This window comes from Pristiophorus japonicus, chromosome 6 (assembly GCF_044704955.1).
Source record: "Pristiophorus japonicus isolate sPriJap1 chromosome 6, sPriJap1.hap1, whole genome shotgun sequence".
Lineage (NCBI taxonomy): Eukaryota > Metazoa > Chordata > Chondrichthyes > Pristiophoridae > Pristiophorus > Pristiophorus japonicus.
Window position 1 is genome coordinate 52043651 of NC_091982.1, and position 16320 is coordinate 52059970.

The 16320-nt window shown below is 42.7% G+C and overlaps 1 protein-coding gene across 1 annotated transcript in view; it reads right to left on the reverse strand.

Annotated features, from left to right (window-relative positions):
• Window positions 1–15893, reverse strand: part of radx (RPA1 related single stranded DNA binding protein) — a 108809-nt gene extending 92916 nt beyond the window's left edge. The window contains exon 1 of the mRNA XM_070882862.1: window positions 15812–15893. The gene's annotated coding sequence lies outside the window, so the exon portion shown is untranslated. The remainder of the gene's footprint in view (window positions 1–15811) is intronic.
• Between the last annotated feature and the right edge of the window lie 427 nt (window positions 15894–16320).

Here is a 16320-nt window from a genome sequence, read left to right on the forward strand (position 1 = left end):
CACACTGAGCAACGGGGGAAATGTTACTGTAACACACAGAGGAATGGGGGAAATGTTACTGTAACTCACTGAGCAATGGGGGAAATGTTACTGTAACACACAATGAGCAATGGGGGTAATGTTACTCTAACATACAAAGCAATGGGAAAATGTTAATGTAACACACACACTGAGCAATGGGGAAATATTACTGAAACTCAAGAGCAATGGGGGAAATGTTACTGTAACCTACTGAGCAATGGGGGAAATGTTACTGTAACTCACTGAGCAATGGGGGAAATGTTACTGTAACTCACTGAGCAATGGGGGAAATGTGACTGGAACTCACTGAGCAATGGGGAAAATTTACTGTGACACACTGAGCAATGGGGGAAATGTTACTGTAACACACTGAGCAATGGGGGAAATGTTACTGTAACACACTGAGCAATGGGGAAATGTTACTGTAACTCACTGAGCAATGCGGGAAATGGTACTGTCACAATGAGCAATGGGGGAAATGTTACTGTAACACTGAGCAATGGGGGAAATGTTACGGTAATTCACACTGAGCAATGGGGAAATGTTACTGTAACACACACACTGAGCAATGGGGAAAATGTTACTGTAACTCACAATGAGCAATGTGGGAAATGTTACTGTAACTCACTGAGCAATGGGGAAATGTTACTGTAACTGAGAGGAATGAGGGAAATGTTACTGTAACTCAGAGCAATGGGGGAAATGTTACTGTAACTCACTTAGCAATGGGGAAATGTTACTATAGCACACACACTGAGCAATGGGGAAATGTTACTGTAACTCAGAGGAATGGGGGAAATGTTACTGAAACTCACTGAGCAATGGGGGAAATGTTACCGTAACCTACTGAGCAATGGGGGAAATGTTACTGTAACACACACTGAGCAATGGGGAAATGTTACTGTAACTCAGAGGAATGGGGGAAATGTTACTGCAACTCACTGAGCAATGCGGGAAATGTTACTGTAACTCACACTGAGCAATGGGGGAAATGTTACTGTAACACACTGAGCAATGGGGGAAATGTTACTGTAACACACTGAGCAATGGGGGAAATGTTACTGTAACACACTGAGCAATGGGGGAAATGTTACTGTAACACTGAGCAATGGGGGAAATGTTACTGTAACACACAATGAGCAATGTGGGAAATGTTACTGTAACTCACTGAGCAATGGGGAAATGTTACTGTAACTGAGAGGAATGAGGGAAATGTTATTGTAACTCAGAGCAATGGGGGAAATGTTACTGTAACTCACTGAGCAATGGGGAAATGTTACTATAGCACACACACTGAGCAATGGGGGAAATGTTACTCTAACATACTGAGCAATGGGAAAATGTTACTGTAACACACACTGAGCAATGGGGAAATGTTACTGTAACTCACTGAGCAATCGGGGAATGTTACTGTAACACACGCACACTGAGCAATGGGGAAATGTTAGTGTAACTCACTGAGCAATGGGGGAAATGTTACTGTAACTCACTGAGCAATGGGGGAAATGTTACTGCAACTCACTGAGCAATGGGGGAAATGTTACTGTAACACACTGAGCTACGGGGGAAATGTTACTGTAACACACTGACCAACGGTGGAAATGTTACTGTAACACACTGAGCAATGGGGGAAATGTTACTGTAACTCACTGAGCAATGGGGGAAATGTTACTGTAACACACTGAGCAATGGGGGAAATGTTACTGTAACACTGAGCAATGGGGGAAATGTTACTGTAACACACAATGAGCAATGGGGGTAATGTTACTGTAACACACACAATGAGCAATGTGGGAAATGTTACTGTAACTCACTGAGCAATGGGGAAATGTTACTGTAACTGAGAGGAATGAGGGAAATGTTATTGTAACTCAGAGCAATGGGGGAAATGTTACTGTAACTCACTGAGCAATGGGGAAATGTTACTATAGCACACACACTGAGCAATGGGGGAAATGTTACTCTAACATACTGAGCAATGGGAAAATGTTACTGTAACACACACTGAGCAATGGGGAAATGTTACTGTAACTCAGAGGAATGGGGGAAATGTTACTGAAACTCACTGAGCAATGGGGGAAATGTTACCGTAACCTACTGAGCAATGGGGGAAATGTTACTGTAACACACACTGAGCAATGAGGAAATGTTACTGTAACTCAGAGGAATGGGGGAAATGTTACTGCAACTCACTGAGCAATGCGGGAAATGTTACTATAACACACTGAGCAATGGGGGAAATGTTACTGTAACTCACTGAGCAACGGGGGAAATGTTACTGTAACACACTGAGCAACGGGGGAAATGTTACTGTAACACACAGAGCAATGGGGAAATGTTACTGTAACTCACTGAGCAATGGGGGAAATGTTACTGCAACTCACTGAGCAATGGGGGAAATGTTACTGTAACACACTGAGCAATGGGGGAAATGTTACTGTAACACACTGATCAATGGGAGAAATGTTACAGTAACACACTGAGCAACGGGGGAAATGTTACTGTAACACACTGAGCAACGGGGAAATGTTACTGTAACACACTGAGCAATGGGGGAAATGTTACTGTCACATACTGAGCAATGGGGATATGTTACTCTAACTCACACTGAGCAATGGGGAAAATGTTACTGTAACTCACACTGAGCAATGGGGAAATGTTACTGCAACACACTGAGCAATGGGGGAAATGTTACTGTAATTCACTGAGCAATGGGGAAATGTTACTGTAACACACTGAGCAATGGGGGAAATGTTACTGTAATTCACTGAGCAATGGGGAAATGGTACTGTAACACACTGAGCAATGTGGGAAATGTTAATGTAACTCACACTGAGCAATGGGGAAATGTTACTGTACCTCCCACACTGAGCAATGGGGAAATGTTACTGTAACACACACTGAGCAATGGGGAAATGTTACTGCAACACACTGAGCAATGGGGGAAATGTTACTGTAATTCACTGAGCAATGGGGAAATGTTACTGCAACACACACTGAGTAATAGGGGAAATGTTACTGTAACACTGAGCAATGGGGGAAATGTTACTGTAACTCACTGAGCAATGGGGGAAATGTTACTGTAACACACTGACACAATGGGAAAATGTGAACGTAACTCACTGAGGAATGCGGGAAATGTTACTGTAACACACTCAGCAATGGGGAAATGTTACTGTAACACACACACTGAGCAATGGGGAAATGTTACTGTAACTCTGAGCAATAGGAGAAATGTTGCTGTGACACACTGAGCAATGGTAGAATGTTACTGTAACACACTGAGCAATGGGGGAAATGTTACTGTAACACAATGAGCAATGGGGGAAATGTTACTGTAACTCAATGAGCAATGGGGGAAATGTTACTGTAACTCAGAGGAATGGGGGAATGTTACTGTAACACACTGAGCAATGGGAAAATGTTACTGTAACACACACACTGAGCAATGGGAAAATGTTTCTGTAACTCAGAGGAATGGGGGAAATGTTACTGTAACTCACTGAGCAATGGGAAAACGTTATTGTAACTCATTGAGCAATGGGGGAAATGTTACTGTAACTCACACTGAGCAATGGGGGAAATATTACTGTAACTCACTGAGCAATGGGGGAAATGTTACTGTAACACACTGAGCAATGGGGGAAATGTTATTGTAACACACTGAGCAATGGGGAAATGTTATTCTAACTCACACTGAGCAATGGGGAAATGTTACTCTAACACACTGAGCAATGGGGGAAATGTTACTGTAACCTACTGAGCAATGGGGGAAATGTTACGGTAACTCCGAGGAATGGCGGAAATGTTACGATAACTCACTGAGCAATGGGGAAATGTTACTGTAACTCAGAGGAATGGGGAAAATGTTACTGTAACACAGACACTGAGCAATGGGGGAAATGTTACTGTAACTCAGAGGAATGGGGGAAATGTTACTGTAACTCACTGAGCAATGGGGAAATGTTACTGCAACTCACTGAGCAATGGGGGAAATGTTACTGTAACTCACTGAGCAATGGGGAAATGTTACTGTAACACACACACTGAGCAATGGGGAAATGTTGCTGTAACACACTGAGCAATGGGAAAATGTTACTGTGACACACACACTGAGCAATGGGGAAAAGTTTCTGTAACCCAGAGGAATGGGGGAAATGTTACTGTAACTCACTGAGCAATGCGGGAAATGTTACTGTAACACACTGAGCAATGGGAAAATGTTACTGTAACACACTGAGCAATGGGGGAAAAGTTACTGTAACACACTGAGCAATGGGGGAAATGTTACTGTAACACACAATGAGCAATGGGGGTAATGTTACTGTAACACACACACTGAGCAATGGGGGAAATGTTACTGTAACACACAATGAGCAATGTGGGAAATGTTACTGTAACTCTGAGCAATGGGGAAATGTTACTGTAACTCACTGAGCAATGGGGGAAATGTTACTGTAACTCACTGAGCAATGGGGAAATATTACTGTAACACACTGAGCAGTGGAGGAAATGTTACTGTAACTCACTGAGCAATGGGGGAAATGTTACTGTAACACACTGAGCAATGGGGGAAATGTTACTGGAACACACTGAGCAATGGGGGAAATGTTACTGCAACACACAATGAGCAATGGGGTAATGTTACTATAGCACACACACTGAGCAATGGGGGAAATGTTACTCTAACATACTGAGCAATGGGAAAATGTGACTGTAACACACACTGAGCAATGGGGAAATGTTACTGTAACTCAGAGGAATGGGGGAAATGTTACTGAAACTCAGAGCAATGGGGGAAATGTTACTGTAACCTACTGAGCAATGGGGGAAATGTTACTGTAACTCACTGAGCAATGGGGGAAATGTTACTGTAATACACTGAGCAATGGGGGAAATGTTACTGTAACTCACTCTGAGCAATGGGGGAAATGTTACTGTAACATACTGAGCAACGGGGGAAATGTTACTGTAACACACAGAGGAATGGGGGAAATGTTACTGTAACTCACTGAGCAATGGGGGAAATGTTACTGTAACACACAATGAGCAATGGGGGTAATGTTACTCTAACATACAAAGCAATGGGAAAATGTTAATGTAACACACACACTGAGCAATGGGGAAATATTACTGAAACTCAGAGCAATGGGGGAAATGTTACTGTAACCTACTGAGCAATGGGGGAAATGTTACTGTAACTCACTGAGCAATGGGGGAAATGTGACTGTAACACACTGAGCAATGGGGGAAATGTTACTGTAACACACTGAGCAATGGGGAAATGTTACTGTAACTCACTGAGCAATGCGGGAAATGGTACTGTAACACACAATGAGCAATGGGGGAAATGTTACTGTAACTCACTGAGCAATGGGGGAAATGTTACGGTAATTCACACTGAGCAATGGGGAAATGTTACTGTAACTCACACTGAGCAATGGGGGAAATGTAACTGTAACTCACACTGAGCAATGGGGAAATGTTACTGTAACTCACTGAGCAATGGGGGAAATGTTACTGTAACACTGAGCAATGGGGGAAATGTTACTGTAACACTGAGCAATGGGGGAAATGTTACTGTAACACACAATGGGGAATGGGGGTAATGTTACTGTAACACACACACTGAGCAATGGGGGAAATGTTACTGTAACACACAATGAGCAATGTGGGAAATGTTACTGTAACTCACTGAGCAATGGGGAAATGTTACTGTAACTGAGAGGAATGAGGGAAATGTTACTGTAACTCAGAGGAATGGGGGAAATGTTACTGAAACTCACTGAGCAATGGGGGAAATGTTACCGTAACCTACTGAGCAATGGGGGAAATGTTACTGTAACACACACTGAGCAATGGGGAAATGTTACTGTAACTCAGAGGAATGGGGGAAATGTTACTGCAACTCACTGAACAATGCGGGAAATGTTACTGTAACTCACACTGAGCAATGGGGGAAATGTTACTGTAACACACTGAGCAATGGGGGAAATGTTACTGTAACACTGAGCAATGGGGGAAATGTTACTGTAACACACACACTGAGCAATGGGGGAAATGTTACTGTAACACACAATGAGCAATGTGGGAAATGTTACTGTAACTCACTGAGCAATGGGGAAATGTTACTGTAACTGAGAGGAATGAGGGAAATGTTATTGTAACTCAGAGCAATGGGGGAAATGTTACTGTAACTCACTGAGCAATGGGGAAATGTTACTAAAGCACACACTGAGCAATGGGGAAATGTTACTGTAACTCACTGAGCAATCGGGGAATGTTACTGTAACACACGCACACTGAGCAATGGGGAAATGTTAGTGTAACTCACTGAGCAATGGGGGAAATGTTACTGTAACTCACTGAGCAATGGGGGAAATGTTACTGTAACTGAGAGGAATGAGGGAAATGTTATTGTAACTCAGAGCAATGGGGGAAATGTTACTGTAACTCACTGAGCAATGGGGAAATGTTACTAAAGCACACACTGAGCAATGGGGAAATGTTACTGTAACTCACTGAGCAATCGGGGAATGTTACTGTAACACACGCACACTGAGCAATGGGGAAATGTTAGTGTAACTCACTGAGCAATGGGGGAAATGTTACTGTAACTCACTGAGCAATGGGGGAAATGTTACTGCAACTCACTGAGCAATGGGGGAAATGTTACTGTAACACACTGAGCAACGGGGGAAATGTTACTGTAACACACTGACCAACGGTGGAAATGTTACTGTAACACACTGAGCAATGGGGGAAATGTTACTGTAACTCACTGAGCAATGGGGGAAATGTTACTGCAACTCACTGAGCAATGGGGGAAATGTTACTGTAACACACTGAGCAACGGGGGAAATGTTACTGTAACACACTGACCAACGGTGGAAATGTTACTGTAACACACTGAGCAATGGGGGAAATGTTACTGTAACTCACTGAGCAATGGGGGAAATGTTACTGCAACTCACTGAGCAATGGGGGAAATGTTACTGTAACACACTGAGCAACGGGGGAAATGTTACTGTAACTCACACTGAGCAATGGGGAAATGTTACTGTAACACACTGAGCAATGGGGGAAATGTTACTGTAACACTGAGCAATAGGGGAAATGTTACTGTAACACACTGAGCAATGGGGGAAATGTTACTGTAACTCACTGAGCAATGGGGGAAATGTTACTGCAACTCACTGAGCAATGGGGGAAATGTTACTGTAACACACTGAGCAACGGGGGAAATGTTACTGTAACTCACACTGAGCAATGGGGAAATGTTACTGTAACACACTGAGCAATGGGGGAAATGTTACTGTAACACTGAGCAATAGGGGAAATGTTACTGTAACACACAATGAGCAATAGGGGTAATGTTACTGTAACACACACACTGAGCAATGGGGGAAATGTTACTGTAACACACAATGAGCAATGTGGGAAATGTTACTGTAACTCACTGAGCAATGGGGAAATGTTACTGTAACTCACTGAGCAATGGGGAAATGTTACTGTAACTCAGAGGAATGAGGGAAATGTTACTGTAACTCAGAGCAATGGGGGAAATGTTACTGTAACACACTGAGCAATGGGAGAAATGTTACTGCAACACACAATGAGCAATGGGGGTAATGTTACTGTAACACACACACTGAGCAATGGGGGAAATGTTACTGTAACACACAATGAGCAATGTGGGAAATGTTACTGTAACTCACTGAGCAATGGGGAAATGTTACTGTAACTGAGAGGAATGAGGGAAATGTTATTGTAACTCAGAGCAATGGGGGAAATGTTACTCTAACATACTGAGCAATGGGAAAATGTTACTGTAACACACACTGAGCAATGGGGAAATGTTACTATAACTCAGAGGAATGGGGGAAATGTTACTGAAACTCACTGAGCAATGGGGGAAATGTTACCGTAACCTACTGAGCAATGGGGGAAATGTTACTGTAACACACACTGAGCAATGAGGAAATGTTACTGTAACTCAGAGGAATGGGATAAATGTTACTGTAACTCACTGAGCAATGGGGGAAATGTTACTGCAACTCACTGAGCAATGGGGGAAATGTTACTGTAACACACTGAGCAACGGGGGAAATGTTACTGTAACACACTGATCAATGGGAGAAATGTTACAGTAACACACTGAGCAACGGGGGAAATGTTACTGTAACACACTGAGCAACGGGGGAAATGTTACTGTAACACACTGAGCAATGGGGGAAATGTTACTGTCACATACTGAGCAATGGGGATATGTTACTCTAACTCACACTGAGCAATGGGGAAATGTTACTGTAACACACTGACCAACGGTGGAAATATTACTGTAACACACTGAGCAATGGGGGAAATGTTACTGTAACTCACTGAGCAATGGGGGAAATGTTACTGCAACTCACTGAGCAATGGGGGAAATGTTACTGTAACACACTGAGCAACGGGGGAAATGTTACTGTAACTCACACTGAGCAATGGGGAAATGTTACTGTAACACACTGAGCAATGGGGGAAATGTTACTGTAACACTGAGCAATAGGGGAAATGTTACTGTAACACACAATGAGCAATAGGGGTAATGTTATGTAACACACACACTGAGCAATGGGGGAAATGTTACTGTAACACACAATGAGCAATGTGGGAAATGTTACTGTAACTCACTGAGCAATGGGGAAATGTTACTGTAACTCACTGAGCAATGGGGAAATGTTACTGTAACTCACTGAGCAATGGGGAAATGTTACTGTAACTCAGAGGAATGAGGGAAATGTTACTGTAACTCAGAGCAATGGGGGAAATGTTACTGTAACACACTGAGCAATGGGAGAAATGTTACTGCAACACACAATGAGCAATGGGGGTAATGTTACTGTAACACACACACTGAGCAATGGGGGAAATGTTACTGTAACACACAATGAGCAATGTGGGAAATGTTACTGTAACTCACTGAGCAATGGGGAAATGTTACTGTAACTGAGAGGAATGAGGGAAATGTTATTGTAACTCAGAGCAATGGGGGAAATGTTACTCTAACATACTGAGCAATGAGAAAATGTTACTGTAACACACACTGAGCAATGGGGAAATGTTACTATAACTCAGAGGAATGGGGGAAATGTTACTGAAACTCACTGAGCAATGGGGGAAATGTTACCGTAACCTACTGAGCAATGGGGGAAATGTTACTGTAACACACACTGAGCAATGAGGAAATGTTACTGTAACTCAGAGGAATGGGATAAATGTTACTGTAACTCACTGAGCAATGGGGGAAATGTTACTGCAACTCACTGAGCAATGGGGGAAATGTTACAGTAACACACTGAGCAACGGGGGAAATGTTACTGTAACACACTGAGCAACGGGGGAAATGTTACTGTAACACACTGAGCAATGGGGGAAATGTTACTGTCACATACTGAGCAATGGGGATATGTTACTCTAACTCACACTGAGCAATGGGGAAATGTTACTGTAACTGACTGAGCAATGTGGTAAATGTTACTGTAACTCACTGAGCAATGGGGGAAATGTTACTGTAACTCACTGAGCAATGGGGGAAATGTTACTGTAACTCACTGAGCAATGGGGGAAATGTTACTGTAACACACTGACACAATGGGAAAATGGGAACGTAACTCACTGAGGAATGGGGGAAATGTTACTGTAACACACTCAGCAATGGGGAAATGTTACTGTAACACACACACTGAGCAATGGGGGAAATGTTACTCTAATATACTGAGCAATGGGGATATGTTACTCTAACTCACACTGAGCAATGGGGAAATGTTACTGTAACTGACTGAGCAATGTGGTAAATGTTACTGTAACTCACTGAGCAATGGGGGAAATGTTACTGTAACTCACTGAGCAACGGGGGAAATGTTACTGTAACACACTGACACAATGGGAAAATGTGAACGTAACTCACTGAGGAATGGGGGAAATGTTACTGTAACACACTCAGCAATGGGGAAATGTTACTGTAACACACACACTGAGCAATGGGGAAATGTTTCTGTAACTCAGAGGAATGGGGGAAATGTTACTGTAACTCACTGAGCAATGGGAAAACGTTATTGTAACTCATTGAGCAATGGGGGAAATGTTACTGTAACTCACATTGAGCAATGGGGGAAATATTACTGTAACTCGCTGAGCAATGGGGGAAATGTTACTGTAACACACTGAGCAATGGGGGAAATGTTACTGTAACACACTGAGCAATGGGGGAAATGTTACTGTAACACACTGAGCAATGGGGAAATGTTATTCTAACTCACACTGAGCAATGGGGAAATGTTACTCTAACACACTGAGCAATGGGGGAAATGTTACTGTAACCTACTGAGCAATGGGGGAAATGTTACGGTAACTCCGAGGAATGGGGGAAATGTTACGATAACTCACTGAGCAATGGGGAAATGTTACTGTAACTCAGAGGAATGGGGGAAATGTTACTGTAACACAGACACTGAGCAATGGGGGAAATGTTACTGTAACTCAGAGGAATGGGGGAAATGTTACTGTAAATCACTGAGCAATGCGGGAAATGTTACTGTAACACACTGAGCAATGGGGAAATGTTACTGTAACACACTGAGCAATGGGGAAATGTTACTGTAACACTGAGCAATGGGGGAAATGTTACTGTAACACACTGAGCAATGGGGGAAATGTTACTGTAACTCACTGATCAATGGGGGAAATGTTACTGTAATTCACACTGAGCAATGGGGAAATGTTACTGTAACTCACACTGAGCAATGGGGGAAATGTTACTGTAACTCACTGAGCAATGGGGAAATGTTACTGTAACTCACTGAGCAATGGGGGAAATGTTACTGTAACACACTGAGCAATGGGGGAAATGTTACTGTAACTCACACTAAGCAATGGGGAAATGTTACTGTAACTCACTGAGCAATGGGGAAATGTTACTGTAACACACACTGAGCAATGTGGGAAATGTTACTGTAACTCAGAGAAATGGGGGAAATGTTGCTGTGACACACTGAGCAATGGGGGAAATGTTACTGTAACACACTGAGCAATGGGGAAATGTTACTGTAACACACTGAGCAATGGGGAATTGTTACTGTAACTCAGAGCAATGGGGGAAATGTTACTGTAACTCACTGAGCAATGGGGAAATGTTACTGTAACTCTGAGCAATAGGGGAAATGTTGCTGTGACACACTGAGCAATGGGGTAAATGTTACTGTAACACACTGAGCAATGGGGGAAATGTTACTGTAACTCACTGAGCAATGTGGGAAATGTTACTGTAACTCAGAGAAATGGGGGAAATGTTGCTGTGACACACTGAGCAATGGGGGAAATGTTACTGTAACACACTGAGCAATGGGGAAATGTTACTGTAACACACTGAGCAATGGGGAATTGTTACTGTAACTCAGAGCAATGGGGGAAATGTTACTGTAACTCACTGAGCAATGGGGAAATGTTACTGTAACTCTGAGCAATAGGGGAAATGTTGCTGTGACACACTGAGCAATGGGGTAAATGTTACTGTAACACACTGAGCAATGGGGGAAATGTTACTGTAACACACTGAGCAATGTGGGAAATGTTACTGTAACTCAGAGAAATGGGGGAAATGTTGCTGTGACACACTGAGCAATGGGGGAAATGTTACTGTAACACACTGAGCAATGGGGAAATGTTACTGTAACACACTGAGCAATGGGGAATTGTTACTGTAACTCAGAGCAATGGGGGAAATGTTACTGTAACTCACTGAGCAATGGGGAAATGTTACTGTAACTCTGAGCAATAGGGGAAATGTTGCTGTGACACACTGAGCAATGGGGTAAATGTTACTGTAACACACTGAGCAATGGGGGAAATGTTACTGTAACTCACTGAGCAATGGGGGAAATGTTACTGTAACACAATGAGCAATGGGGGAAATGTTACTGTAACTCTGAGCAATGGGGGAAATGTTACTGTAATTCACACTGAGCAATGGGGAAATGTTACTGTAACTCACACTGAGCAATGGGGGAAATGTTACTGTAACACACTGAGCAATGGGAAAATGTTACTGTGACACACGCTGAGCAAAGGGGAAATGTTTCTGTAACTCAGAGGAATTGGGGAAATGTTACTGTAACTCACTGAGCAATGGGAAAACGTTACTGTAACTCACTGAGCAATGGGGGAAATGTTACTGTAACACACTGAGCAATGGGGGAAATGTTACTGTAACTCACTGAGCAATGGGGGAAATGTTACTGTAACTCACACTGAGCAATGGGGGAAATGTTACTGCAACTCATTGAGCAATGGGGGAAATGTTACTGTAACACACTGAGCAATGGGGGAAATGTTACTGTAACTCACTGAGCAATGGGGGAAAGGTTACTGTAACACAGACACTGAGCAATGGGGGAAATGTTTCTGTAACTCAGAGGAATGGGGGAAATGTTACTGTAACTCACTGAGTAATGGGAAAACGTTACTGTAACTCACTGAGCAATGGGGGAAATGTTACTGTAACACACACACTGAGCAATGGGCAAATGTTACTGTAACACACTGAGCAATGGGGGAAGTGTTACTGTAATCACTGAGCAATGCGGGAAATGTTACTGTAACACAATGAGCAATGGGGGAAATGTTACTGTAACTCACTGAGCAATGGGGGAAATTTTACTGTAATTCACACTGAGCAATGGGGAAATGTTACTGTAACTCACACTGAGCAATGGGGGAAATGTTACTGTAACTCACACTGAGCAATGGGGAAATGTTACTGTAACTCACTGAGCAATGGGGGAAATGTTATTGTAACTCACACTGAGCAATGTGGGAAATGTTACTGTAACACACACACTGAGCAATGGGGAAATATTTCAGTAACTCAGAGGAATGGGAAAACGTTACAGTAACTCACTGAGCAATGGGGGAAATGTTACTGTAACACACTGAGCAATGGGGGAATGTTACTGTAACACACTGAGCAATGGGGGAAATGTTACTGTAACTCACTGAGCAATGGGGGAAATTTTACTGCAATTCACACTGAGCAATGGGGAAATGTTACTGTAACTCACACTGAGCAATGGGGGAAATGTTACTGTAACTCACACTGAGCAATGGGGAAATGTTACTGTGACACACACACTGAGCAATGGGGAGATGTTTCTGTAACCCAGAGGAATGGGGGAAATGTTACTGTAACACACACTGAGCAAAGGGGAAATGTTTCTGTAACTCAGAGGAATTGGGGAAATGTTACTGTAACTCACTGAGCAATGGAAAAACGTTACTGTAACTCACTGAGCAATGGGGGAAATGTTACTGTAACACACTGAGCAATGGGAAAATGTTACTGTAACACACACACTGAGCAATGGGGAAATGTTTCTGTAACTCAGAGGAATGGGGGAAATGTTACTGTAACTCACTGAGCAATGGGAAAACGTTACTATAACTCACTGAGCAATGGGGGAAATGTTACTGTAACACACTGAGCAATGGGGGAATGTTACTGTAACACACTGAGCAATGGGGGAAATGTTACTGTAACTCACTGAGCAATGGGGGAAATGTTACTGTAACTCACTGAGCAATGGGGGAAATGTTACTGTAACACAATGAGTAATGGGGGAAATGTTACTGTAACTCACTGAGCAATGGGGGAAATGTTACTGTAACACACTGAGCAATGGGGGAAATGTTACTGTAACTCACACTGAGCAATGTGGAAATGGTAATCTAACACGCTGAGCAATGGGGAAATGTTACCGTAACTCACTGAGCAATGGGGGAAATGTTACTGTAACTCACTGAGCAATGGGGGAAATGTTACTGTAACATACTGAGCAATGGGGAAATGTTACTGTAACTCACACTGAGCAATGGGGGAAATGTTACTGTAACATACTGAGCAATGGGAAAATGTTACTGTAACTCACACTGAGCAATGGGGGAAATGTTACTGTAACACACACACTGAGCAATGGGGAAATGTTACTGTAATCACTGAGCAATGGGGGAAATGTTACTGTAACACACTGAGCAATGGGGGAAATGTTACTGTAATCACTGAGCAATGGGGGAAATGTTACTGTAACACAATGAGCAATGGGGGAAATGTTACTGTAACTCACTGAGCAATGGGGGAAATTTTACTGTAATTCACACTGAGCAATGGGGAAATGTTACTGTAACTCACACTGAGCAATGGGGGAAATGTTACTGTAACTCACACTGAGCAATGGGGAAATGTTACTGTAACTCACGAGCAATGGGGGAAATGTTATTGTAACACACTGAGCAATGTGGGAAATGTTACTGTAACTCAGAGGAATGGGGGAAATGTTACTGTAACACACTGAGCAATGGGAAAATGTTACTGTAACACACACACTGAGCAATGGGGAAATGTTTCTGTAACTCAGAGGAATGGGGGAAATGTTACTGTAACTCACTGAGCAATGGGAAAACGTTACTGTAACTCACTGAGCAATGGGGGAATGTTACTGTAACACACTGAGCAATGGGGGAAATGTTACTGTAACTCACTGAGCAATGGGGGAAATGTTACTGTAACTCACTGAGCAATGGGGGAAATGTTACTGTAACACAATGAGCAATGGGGGAAATGTTACTGTAACTCACTGAGCAATGGGGAAATGTTACTGTAATTCACACTGAGCAATGGGGAAATGTTACTGTAACTCACACTGAGCAATGGGGGAAATGTTACTGTAACTCACTGAGCAATGCGGAAATGTTACTGTAACTCACTGAGCAATGGGGGAAATGTTATTGTAACACACTGAGCAATGTGGGAAATGTTACTGTAACACACTGAGCAATGGGAAAATGTTACTGTAACACACACACTGAGCAATGGTGAAATGTTTCGATAACTCTGAGCAATGGGGAAATGTTACTGTAACTCACTGAGCAATGGGAAAACGTTACTGTAACTCACTGAGCAATGGGGGAAATGTTACTGTAACACACTGAGCAATGGGGGAATGTTACTGTAACACACTGAGCTATGGGGAAATGTTACTGTAACTCACACTGAGCAATGGGGAAAATGTTACTGTAATTCACACTGAGCAATGGAGAAATGTTACTGTTACTCACTGAGCAATGGGGGAAATGTTACTGTAACACACTGAGCAATGGGAAAATGTTACTGTAACTCAGGAATGGGGGAAATGTTACTGTAACTCTGAGCAATGGGGGAAATGTTACTGTAACACACTGAGCAATGGTGGAAATGTTACTGTAACTCACTGAGCAATGGGGGAAATATTACTGTAACACACAATAAGCAACGGGAAAATGTTACTGTAACTCACTGAGCAATGGGGAAATGTTACTGTAACTCACTGAGCAATGGGGAAATGTTACTGTAACTCACTGAGCAATGGGGGAAATGTTACTCTAACACACACTGAGCAATGGGGAAATGTTACTATAACTCACTGAGCAATGGGGGAAATGTTACTCTAACACACACTGAGCAATGGTGGAAATGTTACTGTAATTCACTGAGCAATGGGGAATGTTACTGTAACTCACTGAGCAATGGGGGAAATGTTACTCTAACACACACTGAGCAATGGGGAAATGTTACTGTAACTCACTGAGCAATGGGGGAAATGTTACTCTAACACACACTGAGCAATGGGGAAATGTTACTATAACTCACTGAGCAATCGGGGAATGTTACTGTAACACACGCACACTGAGCAATGGGGGAAATGTTAGTGTAACTCACAGTCTGCAGTCATTGCTTCTTTCAGCCGGAACATTTGCTGCCTTTCCGTTTGACGTCTGAATCGACACTTGTTGATGATCGAATGCCGGGAAATTAAAAAGAACCAATCCCAACCGGCTTTACTAAAAAGACCCGGCTCGGGCCAATGGCAGCACCCGAATGACATGTTTCAAATTGGAGAGACGTCACAAAAGGTCTCCTGTGACCATTGAAGGGGCCGTTCCTTAAAGTGGTGGAGGGCTTGAAAGTTGTCGGCAATTTTGTTTGTGTTTAGAAAATGCCGTAAATATCCGAGTTTGAAAGAGCGTTTGGTATTTCACTTGATTTGAGAAAATTGCTACCTGACCTGCTACATTGTGTTTCAGCTTCAGATGTAACCAGTTGTTTACATGTCTTGTGCTGGGTTACAATGTTACTTCTGATTGACACTGCATGCCTGGAACTCCTCTCTCTCTCTCTGGAGAAACTGCTTGGTGCAACGTTCGGTTTGAATTGAATGGAATGAAATT